The following is a 15,107-nucleotide window of genomic DNA, read 5'->3' as shown; positions in this document are numbered from 1 at the left end:
GGGAAGAACAGAGATGTAGTTTATGTATTTGCAGCGCAAACTTAAACGGGTGCGATCAAACCAGCACTAATGCACCGGATCCCATCAGAACTCCACAGTTAAGTGTGCATGGGCGAGAGTGGTACTCGGATGGGTGACCTCTTGGGAAGTCCTCATGTCGCACTAATTTGTTTTTTCAGACGGGTCGTTCAACGTTACGCGTGACTGGAACTAGGGTCCACTGGTTTATACGCAAATGTGAGTCAAGAAGCAGGGGCATTTTAATCGATATTAGAACGAGAAGGAGAGATGCAGAGTGCACGCACAAGGAAACAAATGACGGGAGGGGGGATGGAGGGAGAAAAAGTGTATGTATTTGCAGCGCAAAATGAAACATGAGCAATCATACGAGCACCAATGCAACGGATTCTATCAGAACTCCGCAAGTTAAGGGTGCTTGGGCGAGAGTAGCACTAGGATGGGTGACCTCCTGCGAAGTCCTTATATTTCACCCATTTTCTTAGGAAGTCCTCGTGTTGCACCCATTTTTTTGCAGATGATTCTTTTGACGTTACACGCGACTTGAATTATGGTCCTCAGGTTTATTCGCAAATGTGAGTCACGGCGCTGTAGCATTTTACTTGATATTAGAACGAGAACGGGAGCTGCAGTGCGCATGCACAAGGAAACAAATGACGAGAGGGGGACGAAAGGGGAATGAGTTTATGTATTTGCAGCGGGAAATTAAACAGGTGCAATCATTCCAGCAGTAATGCACCGGATCCCATCAGAACTCCGTAGTTAAGTGTGCTTGGGCGAGAGTAGTACTCGGATGGGTGACCTCTTGGGAAGTCCTTGTCGCACCAATTTTTTTTCAGACGGGTCGTTCGACGTTACGCGCGACTGGAACTAGGGTCCGCTGGTTTATACGCAAATGTGAGTCAAGAAGCAGGGGCATTTTAATCGATATTAGAACGAGAAAAAGAGGTGAAATGTGAACACACAAGGAAACAAATGACCGGAGGGGGAAGAAAGGAGAAGGAGTGTATGTATTTGCATCGCGAAATTAAACAGGTGCGATCATACCAGCACTAAAGCCCCGGATCCCATCAGAACTCCGCACTTAAGTGTGCTTGGGCGAGAGTAGTACTCGGATGGGTGACAACTTGGGAAGCCCTCGTGTTGCACCTATTTTTTTCGGATGGGTTGTTCGACGTTACGCGCGAATGAAATTATAAACCGCTGGTTCATTTGCAAAGGTGAGTCACGGTGCCGGGGCATATTACTTGATATTAGAACGAGAAAGAGAGATGCAGAGTGCACGCACAAGGAAACAAATGAGGGGAGGGGGGATGGGAGGAGAAATAGTGTATGTATTTGCAGTGCAGAATGAAACATGAGGGATCATACCAGTACTAATGCAACGGATTCTATCATAACTCCGCAGTTAAGGGTGCTTGGGCGAGAAAAGTACTCGGATGGGTGACCTCCTGCGAAGTCCTTTTTCACCCATTTTCTTTGGAGGTCCTCGTGTTGCACCCATCTTTTTGCAGATGATTCTTACGACGTTACGCGCGACTTGATTTATGGTCCGCAGGTTTTTTCGCCAATGTGAGTCACGGCACCGTGGCATTTTACTTGATATTAGAACGAGTACGGGAGGTGCAGTGCGCACGCACAAGGAAACAAATGACGGGAGGAGGAAGAAAAGAGAAGGAGCGTATGTATTTGAAGCGCAAAATTAAACAAGTGGCATCATACCAGCACTAATGCACTGGATCCTATCATAACTTTGCAGTTAAGTGTGCTTGGGCGAGAGTAGTACTCGGATGGGTGACCTCTTGGGAAGTCCTCGTATCGCAAAAATTTTTTTTCAGATGGGTTGTTCGACGTTACGTGCGACTTGAACTATGGTCCGCTGGTTTATACGCAAATGTGAGTCAAGAATCAGGGGCATTTTAATCGATATTAGAACGAGAATGAGAGGTGCAGTGTGAACGCACAAGGAAACAAATGACGGGAGGGGGGAGGGAAGAAGGAGTGTATGTATTTTCATCCCGAAATTAAACAGGTGCGCTCACGCCCGCACAAATGCATCGGATCCCATCAGAACTCCGCAGTTAAGTGTGCTTTGACGAAAGTAGTACAATAATGGGTTACCTCCTGGGAAGTTCTCGTGTTGCACCCATTTTCTTTTTTTCAGATGTGCCGTTCGACGTTACGCGCGACTTTAATTATGGTCCGCAGATTTATTCGCAAATGTGAGTCACGGCGCCGTGCAATTTTACTTGATATTTGAATATGAACGAGAGGTGCAGTGCGCACGCACAAGGAAACAAATGACGGGAGGGGGAAGAAAGGAGGAGTTTATGTATTTGCAGCGCAATATTAAATAGGTGCGATCATGCCAGCACTAATGCACCGGATCCCATCAGAACTCCGCAGTTAAGTGTGCTTGGGCGAGAGTAGTACTCAGATGGGTGACCTCCTGGGAAGTCCTCGTGTCGCACTAATTTTTTTTTCCAAACGGGTCGTTCGATGTTAGGCGCGACTGGAACTAGGGTCCACTGGTTTATACGCAAATGTGAGTCAAGAAGCAGGGGCATTTTAATCGATATTAGAACTAGAAGGAGAGATGCAGAGTGCACGCACAAGGAAACAAATGACGGGAGGGGGGATGGAGGGAGAAAAAGTGTATGTATTTGCACCGCAGAATGAAACATGAGTAATCATACCAGCACCAATGCAACAGATTCTATCAGAACTCCGGAAGTTAAGGGTGTTTGGGCGAGAGTAGCACTAGGATGGGTGACCTCTTGAGAAGTCCTTATATTTCACCCATTTTCTTAGGAAGTTCTCGTGTTGCACCCATTTTTTTCCAGATGATTCTTTCGATGATACACGCGACTTGAATTATGGTCCTCAGGTTTATTCGCAAATGTGAGTCACGGAACCGTAGTATTTTACTTTATATTAGAACGAGCACGGGAGGTGCAGTGCGCACGCACAAGGAAACAAATGACGTGAGGGGGAAGAAAGGAGAAGGAGTTTATGTATTTGCAGCGCAGAATTAAACAGGTGCGATCATACCAGCAGTAATGCACCGGATCCCGTCAGAACAACGCAGTTAAGTGTGCTTGGGTGAGAGTAGTACTCGGATGGGTGACCTCCTGGGAAGTCCTTGTGTCGCACCATTTTTTTTTCAGACGGGTCGTTCGATGTTACGCGGGACTGGAACTAGGGTCTGCTGGTTTATACGCAAATGTGAGTCAAGAAGCATGGGCATTTTAATTGATATTAGAACGAGAAGGAGAGGTGCAGTGTGAACGCACAAGGAAACAATTGATGGGAGGGGGAGGGAAGGAGAAGGAGTGTATGTATTTTCAGCACGAAATGAAACAGGTACGATCATACCAGCACTAATGCAACGGATTCTATCAGAACTCCGTAGGTAAGGGTGCTTGGGCGAGAGTAGTACTAGCATGGGTTACCTCCTGCGAAGTCCTTATATTTCACCCATTTTCTTGGGAGGTCCTCGTGTTGCACCCATCTTTTTGCAGATGATTCTTTCGACGTTACGCGCGACTTGAATTATGGTCCTCAGGTTTATTCGCAAATGTGAGTCACGGCGCCGTGACATTTTACTTGATATTAGAACGAGAACGGGAGGTGCAGTGCGCACGCACAAGGAAACAAATGACGGGAGGGGGAAGAAAGGGGAATGAGTTTATGTATTTGTAGCGCAAAATTAAACGGGTGCTATCATAGTAGCATTATTGCATCGGATCCCATCAGAACTCCGTAGTTAAGTGTGCTTGGGCGAGATTAGTACTCGGATGGGTGACCTCTTGGGAAGACCTCGTGTCGCACCAATTTTTTTTCAGACGGGTCGTTAGACGTTACGCGCGTCTGGAACTATGGTCCACTGGTTTATACGCAAATGTGAGTCAATAAGCAGGGGCATTTTAATCGATATTAGAACGAGAATGAGATGTGAAGTGTTAACGCACAAGGATACAAATGACGGGAGGGGGAAGAAAGGAGAAGGAGTATATGTATTTACAGCCCAAAATTAAACAGGTGCGATCGTACCAGCACTAAAGCCCTGGATCCCATCAGAACTCCGCAGTTAAGTGTGCTTGGGCGAGAGTAGTACTCGGATGGGTGACCACTTGGGAAGCCCTCGTGTTGTACCTATTTTTTTTCGGATGGATTGTTTGACGTTACGCGCGAATGGAATTATAAACCGTTGGTTCATTTGCAAAGGTGAGTCACGGTGCCGAGGCATATTACTTGATATTAGAGCGAGAAAGAGAGATGCAGAGTACACGCACAAGGAAACAAATGACGGGAGGGGGGATGGGAGGAGAAAGAGTGCATGTATTTGCAGTGCAGAATGAAACATGAGGGATCATACCAGCACTAATGCAACGGATTCTATCAGAACTCCGCAGTTAAGGGTGCTTGGGCGAGAAAAGTACTCGGATGGGTGACCTCCTGCGAAGTCCTTATATTTCACCCATTTTCTTGGGAGGTCGTCGTGTTGCACCCATCTTTTTGCAGATGATTCTTTTGACGTTACGCGCGACTTGATTTATGGTCCGCAGGCTTTTTCGCAAATGTGAGTCACGGCGCCGTGGCATTTTACTTGATATTAGAACGAGTACGGGAGGTGCAGTGCGCACGCACAAGGAAACAAATGACGAGAGGAGGAAGAAAAGAGAAGGAGCGTATGTATTTGAAGCGCAAAATTAAACAAGTGGCATCATACCAGCACTAATGCATTAGTGCTGGTATGATCGCAACTGCTTAATTTCGCCCTGCAAATACATAAACTCATTCCCCTTTCTTCCCCCTCCCGTCATTTGTTTCCTTGTGCGTGCGCACTGCACCTCCCGTTCTCGTTCTAATATAAAGTAAAATGCCACGGCGCCGTGACTCACATTTGCGAATAAACCTGAGGACCATAATTCAAGTCGCGTGTAACGTCGAACGGCACATCTGAAAAAAAAAATGGGTGCAACACGAGAACTTCCCAGGAGGTAACCCATCATTGTACTACTTTCGCCAAAGCACACTTAACTGCGGAGTTCTGATGGGATCCGGTGCTTTTGTGCTGGTGTGAACGCACCTGTTAAATTTCGTGCTGAAAATACATACACTCCTTCTTCCCTCCCCCCCTCCCATCATTTGTTTCCTTGTGCGTTCACACTGCACCTTTCCTTCTCGTTCTAATATCGATTAAAATGCCCCTGATTCTTGACTCACATTTGCGTATAAACCAGCGGACCCTAGTTCCAGTCGGGCGTAATGTCGAATGACCCGTTTGAAATAAAATTGGTGCGACACGAGGACTTCCCAGGAGGTCACCCATCCGAGTACTACTCTCGCCCAAACTCACTTAACTGCGGAGTTCTGATGAGATCCGGTGCATTAGTTCTGGTATGATCGCACCCGTTTAATTTCGCGCTGCAAATACATAAACTCCTTCTCCTTTCTTCCCCCTCCCGTCATTTGTTTCCTTGTGCGTGCGCGCTGCACCTCCCGTGCTCGTTCTAATGTCAAGTAAAATGCTACGGTGCCGTGACTCACATTTGCGAATAAACCTTGGACCATAATTCAAGTCGCGCGTATCGTCGAAAGAATCATCTGCAAAAAAATAGGTACAACACGAGGACTTCCTAAGAAAATGGGTGAAATATAAAGACTTCGCAGGAAGTCACCCATCCTAGTGCTACTCTCGCCCAAGCACCTTTAACTTGCGGAGTTCTGATAGAATCCGTTGCATTGGTGCTGGTATGATTGCTCCTGTTTCATTCTACGCTGCAAATACATACACTTTTTCTCCCTCCATCCCCCCTCCCGTCATTTGTTTCCTTGTGCGTGCACTCTGCATCTCTCTTTCTCGTTCTAATATCATTTGAAATCCCCTGTTTCTTGACTCACATTTGCGTATAAACCAGTGGACCCTAGTTCCAGTCGCGCGTAACGTCGAACGACCCGTCTGAAAAAAAAATTAGTGCGGCACGAGGACTTCCCAAGAGGTCACCCATCTGAGTACTACTCTCGCCCAAGCACACTTAACTGCGGAGTTCTAATGGGATCCGGTGAATTAGTGCTGGTATGATCGCACTTGTTTAATTTTGCGCTGCAAATACATAAACTCCTTCTCCTTTCTTCCCCCTCCCGTCATTTGTTTCCTTGTGCGTGCACACTGCACCTCTCGTTCTCGTTCAAATATCAAGTAAAATGCCACAACGCCGTGACTCACATTTTCGAATAAATCTGCGGACCAAAATTAAAGTCGAGCGTAACGTCGAACGGAACATCTGAAAAAAAGAAAATGGGTGCAACACGAGAAGTTCCCACGAGGTAACCCATCATTGTACTACTTTCGCCAAAGCACACTTAACTGCGGAGTTCTGATGGGATCCGGCGCATTTGTGCTTGTATGATCGCACCTGTTAAATTTCGCGCTGCAAATACATACACGCATTCCCCTTTCTTCCCCCTCCCGTCATTTGTTTCCTTGTGCGTGCGCATTGCACCTCCCGTTCTCGTTCTAATATCAAGTAAAATGCCACGGCGCCGTGACTCACATTTGCGATTAAACCTGAGGACCATAATTCAAGTCGCGCGTAACGTCGAAAGAATCGTCTGCAAAAAAAATGGGTGCAACACGAGGACTTCAGAAGAAAATGGTTGAAATATAAGGACATCGCAGGAGGTAACCCATGCTAGTACTACTCTCGCCCAAACACCCTTACCTACGGAGTTCTGATAGAATCCGTTGCATTAGTGTTGGTCTGATCGCACCTGTTTCATTTCGTGCTCAAAATACATACACTCATTCTCCTTCCCTCCCCCTCCCATCAATTGTTTCCTTGTGCATTCACACTGCACCTCTCCTTCTCGTTCTAATATCGATTAAAATGCCCTTACTTCTTGACTCACATTTGCGTATAAACCAGCGGACACTAGCTCCAGTCGCGCGTAACGTCGAACGACCCGTCTGAAAAAAAATTGGTGCGACACGAAGACTTCCCAGGAGGTCACCAATCCGAGTACTACTCTCGCCAAAGCACACTTAACTGCGGAGTTCTGATGGGATCCGGTGCATGAGTGCTGGTATGATCGCACCCGTTTAATTCCGCGCTGTAAATACATAAACTCCTTCTCCTTTCTTCCCCCTCCCGTCATTTGTTTCCTTGTGCGTGCGCACTGCACCTCCCGTGCTCGTTCTAATATAAAGTAAAATGCTACGGTGCCGTGACTCACATTTGCGAATAAACCTGAGGACCATAATTCAAGTCGCGCGTATCGTCGAAAGAATCATCTGCAAAAAAATTAGTGCAACACGAGGACTTCCTAAGAAAATGGGTGAAATATAAGGACTTCGCAGGAGGTCACCCATCCTAGTGCTACTCTCGCCCAAGCACCCTTAACTTGCGGAGTTTTGATAGAATCCGTTGCATTGGTGCTGGTATGATCCCTCATATTTCATTCTGCACTGTAAATACATACACTCTTTCTCCTTCCATCCCCCTCCCGTCATTTGTTTCCTTGTGCGTGCACTCTGCATCTCTCTTTCTCGTTCTAATATCAAGTAATATGCCCCGGCACCGTGACTCACCTTTGCAAATGAACCAGTGGTTTATAATTCCACTCGCGCGTAACGTCGAACAACCCATCCGAAAAAAAAATAGGTGCAACACGAGGGCTTCCTAGGTGGACACCCATCCGAGTACTACTCTCGCCCAAGCACACTTAACTGCGAAGTTCTGATGGGATCCAGATCTTTAGTGCTGGTATGATCGCACCTGTTTAATTTTGCGCTGCAAATACATACACTCCTTCTCCTTTCTTCCCCCTCCCGTCATTTGTTTCCTTGTGCGTTCACACTTCACCTCTCATTCTCGTTCTAATATCGATTAAAATGCCCCTGCTTCTTGACTCACATTTGCGTATAAACCAACGGACCCTAGTTCCAGACGCGCGTAACGTCGAACGACCCGTCTGAAAAAAAATTGGTGCGACACGCGTACTAATCTCGCCCATCCGAGTACTAATCTCGCCCAAGAACACTTAACTGCGGAGTTCTGATAGGATCCGGTGCATTAGTGGTGGTATGATCGCACCTATTTAATTTCGCGCTGCAAATTAATAAACACATTCCCCTTTTTTCCTCCTCCCGTCATTTGTTTCCTTGTGCGTGCGCACTGCATCTCCCGTTCTCGTTCTAATATCAAGTAAAATGCTACAATGCCGTGACTCACATTTGCGAATAAACCTGAGCACCATAATTCAAGTCGCGCGTAACGTCGAAAAAATCATCTGCAAAAAAATGGGTGCAACACGAGGACTTCACAAGAAAATGGGCGAAATATAAGGACATCGCAGGAGGTAACCCATACAAGTACTACTCTCGCCCAAGCACCCTTACGTACGGAGTTCTGATAGAATCCGTTGCATTAGTGCTGGTATGATCGCACCTGTTTCATTTCGTGCTAAAAATACATACACTCCTTCTCCTTCCCTCCCCCTCCCATCAATTGTTTCCTTGTGCGTTCACACTGCACCTCTCTTTCTCGTTCTAATATCGATTAAAATGACCCTGCTTCTTGACTCACATTTGCGTATAAACCAGCGGACCCTAGTTCCAGTCCTGCGTAACGTCGAACGACCCGTTTGAAACAAAATTAGTGCGACACGAGAACTTCCCAAGAGGTCACCCATCCGAGTACTACTCTCGCCAAAGCACACTTAACTGCGGAGTTCTGACGGGATCCGGTGCATTAGTGCTGGTATGATCGCACACGTTTAATTCCACGCTGCAAATACATAAACTCCTTCTCCTTTCTTCCCCCTCCCGTCATTTGTTTCCTTGTGCGTGCGCACTGCACCTCCCGTGCTCTTTCTAATATCAAGTAAAATGCTACGGTGCCTTGACTCACATTTGCGAATAAACCTGATGACCATAATTCAAGTCGCGCGTATCGTCGAAAGAATCATCTGCAAAAAAATGGGTGCAACACGAGGACTTCCTAAGAAAATGGGTGAAATATAAGGACTTCGCAGGAAGTCACCCATCCTAGTGCTACTCTCGCCCAAGCACCTTTAACTTGCGGAGTTCTGATAGAATCCGTTGCATTGGTGCTGGTATGATTGCTCATGTTTCATTCTGCGCTGCAAATACATATACTTTTTCTCCCTCCATCCCCCCTCCGGTCATTTGTTTCCTTGTGCGTGCACTCTGCATCTCTCCTTCTCGTTCTAATATCGATTAAAATGCCCCTGCTTCTTGACTCACATTTGCGTATAAACCAGTGGACCCTTGTTCCAGTCGCGCGTAACGTCGAATGACCCGTCTGAAAAAAAAATTAGTGCGACACGAGGACTTCCCAAGAGGTAACCAATTCGAGTACTACTCTCACCCAAGCACACTTAACTGCGGAGTTCTGATGGGATCCGGTGCATTAGTGCTGGTATGATCGCACCTGTTTCATTTCGCGCTGCAAATACATAAACTCCTTCTCCTTTCTTCCCCCTCCCATCATTTGTTTCCTTGTGCGTGCGCACTGCACCTCTCGTTCTCGCTCAAATATCAAGTAAAATGCCACGGCGTCGTGACTCACATTTGCGAATAAATCTGCGGACCATAATTAAAGTCGCGCGTAAGGTCGAACGGCACATCTGAAAAAAAGAAAATGGGTGCAACACGAGAACCTCCCAGGAGGTAACCCATCATTGTACTACTTTCGCCAAAGCACACTTAACTGCGGAGTTCTGATGGGATCCGGTGCATTTGTGCTGGTGTGACCGCACCTGTTTAATTTCGTGCTGAAAATAAATACACTCCTTCTTCCCTCCCCCCCTCCCATCATTTGTTTCCTTGTGCGTTCACACTGCACCTCTCCTTCTCGTTCTAATATCGATTAAAATGCCCCTGATTCTTGACTCATATTTGCGTATAAACCAGCGGACCATAGTTCCAGTCGCGCGTAACGTCGAACGACTCATCTGAAAAAAAATTATTGCGATACGAGGACTTCCCAAGAGGTCACCCATCCAAGTACTACTCTCGCCCAAGCACACTTAACTACAGAGTTCTGATGGGATCCAGTGCATTAGTGCTGGTATGATGCCAATTGTTTAATTTTGCGCTTCAAATACATACACTCCTTCTCTTTTCTTCCTCCTCCCGTCATTTGTTTCCTTGTGCGTGCGCACTGCACCTCCCGTACTCGTTCTAATATCAAGTAAAATGCCACGGCGCCGTGACTCACATTTGCGAATAAACCTGCGGACCATAAATCAAGTCGCGCGTAACGTCGAAAGAATCATCTGCATAAAGATGGGTGCAACACGAGGACATCCCAAGAAAATGGGTGAAATATAAGGACTTCGCAGGAGGTCACCCATCCTAGTTTTTTTCTCGCCCAAGCACCCTTAACTGCGGAGTTCTGATAGAATCCGTTCCATTAGTGCTGGTATGATCCCTCATGTTTCATTCTACACTGCAAATACATACACTCTTTCTCCTCCCATCCCCCCTCCCGTCATTTGTTTCCTTGTGCGTGCACTATGCATCTCTCTTTCTCGTTCTAATATCAAGTAATATGCCCCGGCACCGTGACTCACCTTTGCAAATGAACCAGCAGTTTATAATTCCATTCGCGCGTAACGTCGAACAACCCATCCAAAAAAAATAGGTGCAACACGAGGGCTTCCCAAGTTGTCACCCATCCGAGTACTACTCTCACCCAAGCACACTTAAGTGCGGAGTTCTGATGGGATACAGGGCTTTAGTGCTGGTATGATCGCACCTGTTTAATTTTGCGTATAAACCAGTGGACCCTTTCTTCAAATACATACACTCCTTCTCCTTTCTTCCCCCTCCGGTCATTTGTTTCCTTGTGCGTTCACACTTCACTTCTCATTCTCGTTCTAATATCGATTCAAATGCCCCTACTTCTTTACTCACATTTGTGTATAAACCAGCGGACCCTAGTTCCAGTCGCGCGTAACGTTAAACGACCCGTCTGAAAAAAAATTGGTGCGACACGAGGTCTTCCCAAGAGGTCACCCATCCGAGTACTACTCTCGCCCAAGCACACTTCACTGCGGAGTTCTGATGGGATCCGGTGCATTACTGCTGGAATAATTTCACCTGTTTAATTTCCCGCTGCAAATACATAAATTCATTCCCCTTTCGTCCCCCTCTCGTCATTTGTTTCCTTGTGCGTGCGCACTACAGCTCCCTTTCTTGTTCTAATATCAAGTAAAATGCTACAGCACCGTGACTCACATTTGCGAATAAACCTGAGGACCATAATTCAAGTTGCGCGTAACGTCAAAAGAATCATCTGCAAAAAAATGGGTGCAACACGAGGACTTCCTAAGAAAATTGGTGAAATATAAGGACTTCGCAGGAGGTCACCCATCCTAGTGCTACTCTCGCCCAAACACCCTTAACTTGCGGAGTTCTGATAGAATCCGTTGCATTGGTGCTGGTATGATTGCTCATGTTTCATTCTGCGCTGCAAATACATAAACTTTTTCTCCCTCCATCCCCCCTCCCGTCATTTGTTTCCTTGTGCGTGCACTCTGCATCTCTCCTTCTCGTTCTAATATCAATTAAAATGCCCCTTTTTCTTGACTCACATTTGTGTATAAACCAGTGGACCCTAGTTCCAGTCGCGGGTAACGTCGAACGACCCGTCTGAAAAAAAAAATTAGTGCGACACGAGGACTTCCCAGGAGGTCACCGATCCGAGTACTACTCTCGCCCAAGCACACTTAACTGCGGAGTTCTGATGGGATCCGGTGCATTAGTGCTGGTCTGATCGCACCCGTTTAAGTTCGCGCTGCAAATACATAAACTACTTCTCCGTTCTTCCCCCTCCCGTCATTTGTTTCCTTGTGCGTGCGAACTGCACCTCTTGTTCTCGTTCAAATATCAAGTAAAATGCCACAGTGCCGTGACTCACATTTGCGAATAAATCTGCGGACCATAATTAAAGTCGCGCGTAACATCGAACGGCACATCTGAAAAAAAGAAAATGGGTACAACACGAGAACTTCCCAGGAGGTAACCCATCATTGTACTACTTTCGTCAAAGCACACTTAACTGCGGAGTTCTGATGGGATCCGGTGCATTTGTGCTGGTGTGAGCGCACATGTTTAATTTCGAGCTAAAAATACATACACTCCTTCTTCCCTCCCCCCCTCCCATCATTTGTTTCCTTGTGCATTCACACTGCACCTCTCCTTCTCGTTCTAATATCGATTAAAATGCCCCAGATTCTTGACTCACATTTGCGTATAAACCAGCAGATTATAGTTCCAGTCGCGCGTAATGTCGAACGAACCGTCTGAAAAAACATTGGTGCGACACGAGGACTTCCCAAGGGGTCACCCATCCGAGTACTACTCTCGCCCAAGCACACTAAACTGCGCAGTTCTGATGGGATCCGGTGCATTAGTGCTGGTATGACCGCACCCATTTAATTCCACGCTGCAAATACATAAACTCCTTCTCCTTTCTTCCCCCTCCCGTCATTTGTTTCCTTGTGCGTGCGCACTGCACCTCTCGTTCTCGTTCAAATATCAAGTAAAATACCACGGCGCCGTGACTCACATTTGCGAATAAATCTGCGGACCATAATTAAAGTCGCGCGTAACGTCAAACGGCACATCTGAAAAAAAGAAAATGGGTGCAACACGAGAACTTCCCAGGAGGTAACCCATCATTGTACTACTTTCGCCAAAGCACACTTAACTGCGGAGTTCTGATGGGATCCGGTGCATTTGTGCTTGTGTGACCGCACCTGTTTAATTTCGTGCTGAAAATACATACACTCCTTCTTCCCTCTCCCCCTCCCATCATTTGTTTCCTTGTGCGTTCACACTGCACCTCTCCTTCTCATTCTAATATCGATTAAAATGCCCCTGATTCTTGACTCAAATTTGCGTATAAACCAGCTGACAATAGTTCCAGTCGCGTGTAACGTCGAACGACCCATCTAAAAAAAAATTGTTGCAATATGAGGACTTCCCAAGAGGTCACCCATCCGAGTACTATTCTCTCCCAAGCACACTTAACTGCAGAGTTCTGATGGGATCCAGTGCATTAGTGCTGGTATGATGCCACTTGTTTAATTTTGCGTTTCAAATACCAACACTCCTTTTCTTTTCTTCCTCATCCCGTCATTTGTTTCCTTGTGCGTGCGCACTGCACCTCCCGTGCTCGTTCTAATATCAAGTAAAATGCCACGGCGCCTGACTCACATTTGCGAATAAACCTGCGGACCATAAATCAAGTCGCGCATAACGTCGAAAGAATCATCTGCAAAAAGACGGGTGCAACACGAGGACCTCCCAAGAAAATGGGTGAAATATAAGGACTTCGCAGGAGGTCACCCATCCGAGTACTTTTTTCGCCCAAGCACCCTTAACTGCGAAGTTCTGATAGAATCCGTTGCATTAGTGCTGGTATGATCCCTCATGTTTCATTCTGCACTGCAAATACATACACTCTTTCTCCTTTCATCCCCCCTCCCGTCATTTGTTTCCTTGTGCGTGCACTCTGCATCTCTCTTTCTCGTTCTAATATCAAGTAATATGCCCCGGCACCGTGACTCACCTTTGCAAATGAACCAGCGGTTTATAATTCCATTCGCGTGTAACGTCGAACAACCCATCCGAAAAAAAAATAGGTGCAACACGAGGGCTTCCCAGGTGGTGACCCATCCGAGCACTACTCTCGCCCAAGCACACTTAACTGCGGAGTTCTGATGGGATCCGGAGCTTTAGTGCTGGTATGATCGCACCTGTTTAATTTCGTGCTGCAAATACATACACTCCTTCTCATTTCTTCCCCCTCCCGTCATTTGTTTCCTTGTGCGTTCACACTTCACCTCTCATTCTCGTTCTAATATCGATTAAAATGCCCCTTCTTCCTGACTCACATTTGCGTATAAACCAGCGGACCCCAGTTCCAGACGCGCGTAACGTCGAACGACCCGTTTGAAAAAAAATTGGTGCGACACGAGGACTTCCCAAGAGGTCACCCATCCGAGTACTAATCTCGCCCAAGCACACTTCACTGCGGAGTTCTGATGGGATCCGGTGCATTAGTGCTGGTATGATCGCACCCGTTTAATTTTGTGCTGCAAATACATAAACTCATTCCCCTTTCTTCCCCCTCCCGTCATTTGTTTCCTTGTGCGTGCGCACTGCACCTCCCGTTCTCGTTCTAGTATCAAGTAAAATGCTACAGCGCCGTGACTCACATTTGCGAATAAACATGAGGACCATAATTCAAGTCGCGGGTAACGTCGAAAGAATCATCTGTAAAAAAATGGGTGCAACACGAGGACTTTCTAAGAAAATAGGTGAAATATAAGGACTTCACATGAGGTCACCCATCCTAGTGCTACTCTCGCCCAAGCACCCTTAACTTGCAGAGTTCTGATAGAATCCGTTGCATTGGTGCTGGTTTGATCTCTCATGTTTCATTCTGCGCTGCAAATACATACACTATTTCTCCCTCCATCCCCTCTCCGGTCATTTGTTTCGTTGTGCGTGCACTCTGCATCTCTCCTTCTCGTTCTAATATCAAGTAAAATGCCCTAGCATCGTGACTCACCTTTGCAAATGAACCAGCGGTTTATAATTGCATTCGCGCGTAACGTCGAGTGACCCATCCGAAAAAAAATGGGTGCAACATGACGACTTCCAAGGAGGTCACCATAAATCAAGTCGCGCGTAACGTCGAAAGAATCATCTGCAAAAAGATGGGTGCAACACGAGGACCTCCCAAGAAAATGGGTGAAATATAAGGACTTCGCAGGAGGTCACCCATCCGAGTACTTTTCTCGCCCAAGCACCCTTAACTGCAGAGTTCTGATAGAATCCGTTGCATTAGTGCTGGTATGATCCCTCATGTTTCATTCTGCACTGCAAATACATACACTCTTTCTCCTCCCATCCCCCCTCCCGTCATTTGTTTCCTTGTGCGTGCACTCTGCATCTCTCTTTCTCGTTCTAATATCAAGTAATATGCCCCGGCACCGTGACTCACCTTTGCAAATGAACCAGCGGTTTATAATTCCATTCGCGCGTA

At 46.6% G+C, this 15,107-nt stretch overlaps 3 non-coding genes and 24 pseudogenes across 3 annotated transcripts; 8 read left to right on the top strand and 19 right to left on the bottom strand.

Annotated features, from left to right (window-relative positions):
- Nucleotides 1-47: 47 nt before the first annotated feature.
- Nucleotides 48-166, top strand: LOC148241392 (5S ribosomal RNA; annotated as a pseudogene).
- Nucleotides 167-729: 563 nt separating this feature from the next.
- Nucleotides 730-846, top strand: LOC148241391 (5S ribosomal RNA; annotated as a pseudogene).
- Nucleotides 847-1,051: 205 nt separating this feature from the next.
- On the top strand, nucleotides 1,052-1,170 carry LOC148241390 (5S ribosomal RNA; annotated as a pseudogene).
- An 878-nt stretch (nucleotides 1,171-2,048) lies between these two features.
- On the top strand, nucleotides 2,049-2,167 carry LOC148241389 (5S ribosomal RNA; annotated as a pseudogene).
- Nucleotides 2,168-2,373: 206 nt separating this feature from the next.
- On the top strand, nucleotides 2,374-2,492 carry LOC148241388 (5S ribosomal RNA). Its single transcript, XR_015814410.1, has one exon. It is a non-coding gene; the product is annotated as a 5S ribosomal RNA (ribosomal RNA).
- A 563-nt stretch (nucleotides 2,493-3,055) lies between these two features.
- On the top strand, nucleotides 3,056-3,174 carry LOC148241387 (5S ribosomal RNA; annotated as a pseudogene).
- A 559-nt stretch (nucleotides 3,175-3,733) lies between these two features.
- LOC148241386 (5S ribosomal RNA) lies at nucleotides 3,734-3,852 on the top strand (annotated as a pseudogene).
- A 205-nt stretch (nucleotides 3,853-4,057) lies between these two features.
- On the top strand, nucleotides 4,058-4,176 carry LOC148241385 (5S ribosomal RNA; annotated as a pseudogene).
- Nucleotides 4,177-4,993: 817 nt separating this feature from the next.
- LOC148241384 (5S ribosomal RNA) lies at nucleotides 4,994-5,112 on the bottom strand (annotated as a pseudogene).
- A 204-nt stretch (nucleotides 5,113-5,316) lies between these two features.
- LOC148241383 (5S ribosomal RNA) lies at nucleotides 5,317-5,435 on the bottom strand (annotated as a pseudogene).
- A 560-nt stretch (nucleotides 5,436-5,995) lies between these two features.
- LOC148241382 (5S ribosomal RNA) lies at nucleotides 5,996-6,114 on the bottom strand (annotated as a pseudogene).
- A 209-nt stretch (nucleotides 6,115-6,323) lies between these two features.
- Nucleotides 6,324-6,442, bottom strand: LOC148241381 (5S ribosomal RNA; annotated as a pseudogene).
- Nucleotides 6,443-7,002: 560 nt separating this feature from the next.
- LOC148241380 (5S ribosomal RNA) lies at nucleotides 7,003-7,121 on the bottom strand (annotated as a pseudogene).
- Nucleotides 7,122-7,682: 561 nt separating this feature from the next.
- LOC148241379 (5S ribosomal RNA) lies at nucleotides 7,683-7,801 on the bottom strand (annotated as a pseudogene).
- An 877-nt stretch (nucleotides 7,802-8,678) lies between these two features.
- LOC148241378 (5S ribosomal RNA) lies at nucleotides 8,679-8,797 on the bottom strand (annotated as a pseudogene).
- Nucleotides 8,798-9,359: 562 nt separating this feature from the next.
- On the bottom strand, nucleotides 9,360-9,478 carry LOC148241377 (5S ribosomal RNA; annotated as a pseudogene).
- Nucleotides 9,479-9,687: 209 nt separating this feature from the next.
- LOC148241376 (5S ribosomal RNA) lies at nucleotides 9,688-9,806 on the bottom strand (annotated as a pseudogene).
- Nucleotides 9,807-10,010: 204 nt separating this feature from the next.
- On the bottom strand, nucleotides 10,011-10,129 carry LOC148241375 (5S ribosomal RNA; annotated as a pseudogene).
- Nucleotides 10,130-10,688: 559 nt separating this feature from the next.
- Nucleotides 10,689-10,807, bottom strand: LOC148241374 (5S ribosomal RNA; annotated as a pseudogene).
- Nucleotides 10,808-11,032: 225 nt separating this feature from the next.
- On the bottom strand, nucleotides 11,033-11,151 carry LOC148241373 (5S ribosomal RNA; annotated as a pseudogene).
- A 563-nt stretch (nucleotides 11,152-11,714) lies between these two features.
- On the bottom strand, nucleotides 11,715-11,833 carry LOC148241372 (5S ribosomal RNA; annotated as a pseudogene).
- A 209-nt stretch (nucleotides 11,834-12,042) lies between these two features.
- Nucleotides 12,043-12,161, bottom strand: LOC148241371 (5S ribosomal RNA; annotated as a pseudogene).
- Nucleotides 12,162-12,365: 204 nt separating this feature from the next.
- On the bottom strand, nucleotides 12,366-12,484 carry LOC148241370 (5S ribosomal RNA; annotated as a pseudogene).
- A 209-nt stretch (nucleotides 12,485-12,693) lies between these two features.
- On the bottom strand, nucleotides 12,694-12,812 carry LOC148241369 (5S ribosomal RNA; annotated as a pseudogene).
- A 204-nt stretch (nucleotides 12,813-13,016) lies between these two features.
- On the bottom strand, nucleotides 13,017-13,134 carry LOC148241368 (5S ribosomal RNA; annotated as a pseudogene).
- Nucleotides 13,135-13,695: 561 nt separating this feature from the next.
- On the bottom strand, nucleotides 13,696-13,814 carry LOC148241367 (5S ribosomal RNA). Its single transcript, XR_015814923.1, has one exon. It is a non-coding gene; the product is annotated as a 5S ribosomal RNA (ribosomal RNA).
- Nucleotides 13,815-14,019: 205 nt separating this feature from the next.
- Nucleotides 14,020-14,138, bottom strand: LOC148241366 (5S ribosomal RNA). The gene has a single exon (XR_015816048.1). It is a non-coding gene; the product is annotated as a 5S ribosomal RNA (ribosomal RNA).
- Nucleotides 14,139-15,107: the final 969 nt, after the last annotated feature.

The sequence above is a fragment of the Carica papaya genome, chromosome 8 (assembly GCF_054855325.1).
Source record: "Carica papaya isolate Zhongbai chromosome 8, ASM5485532v1, whole genome shotgun sequence".
Lineage (NCBI taxonomy): Eukaryota > Viridiplantae > Streptophyta > Magnoliopsida > Brassicales > Caricaceae > Carica > Carica papaya.
The sequence above is the reverse complement of the archived record's forward strand: the minus strand, read 5'-3'. Positions and strand labels throughout refer to the sequence as shown.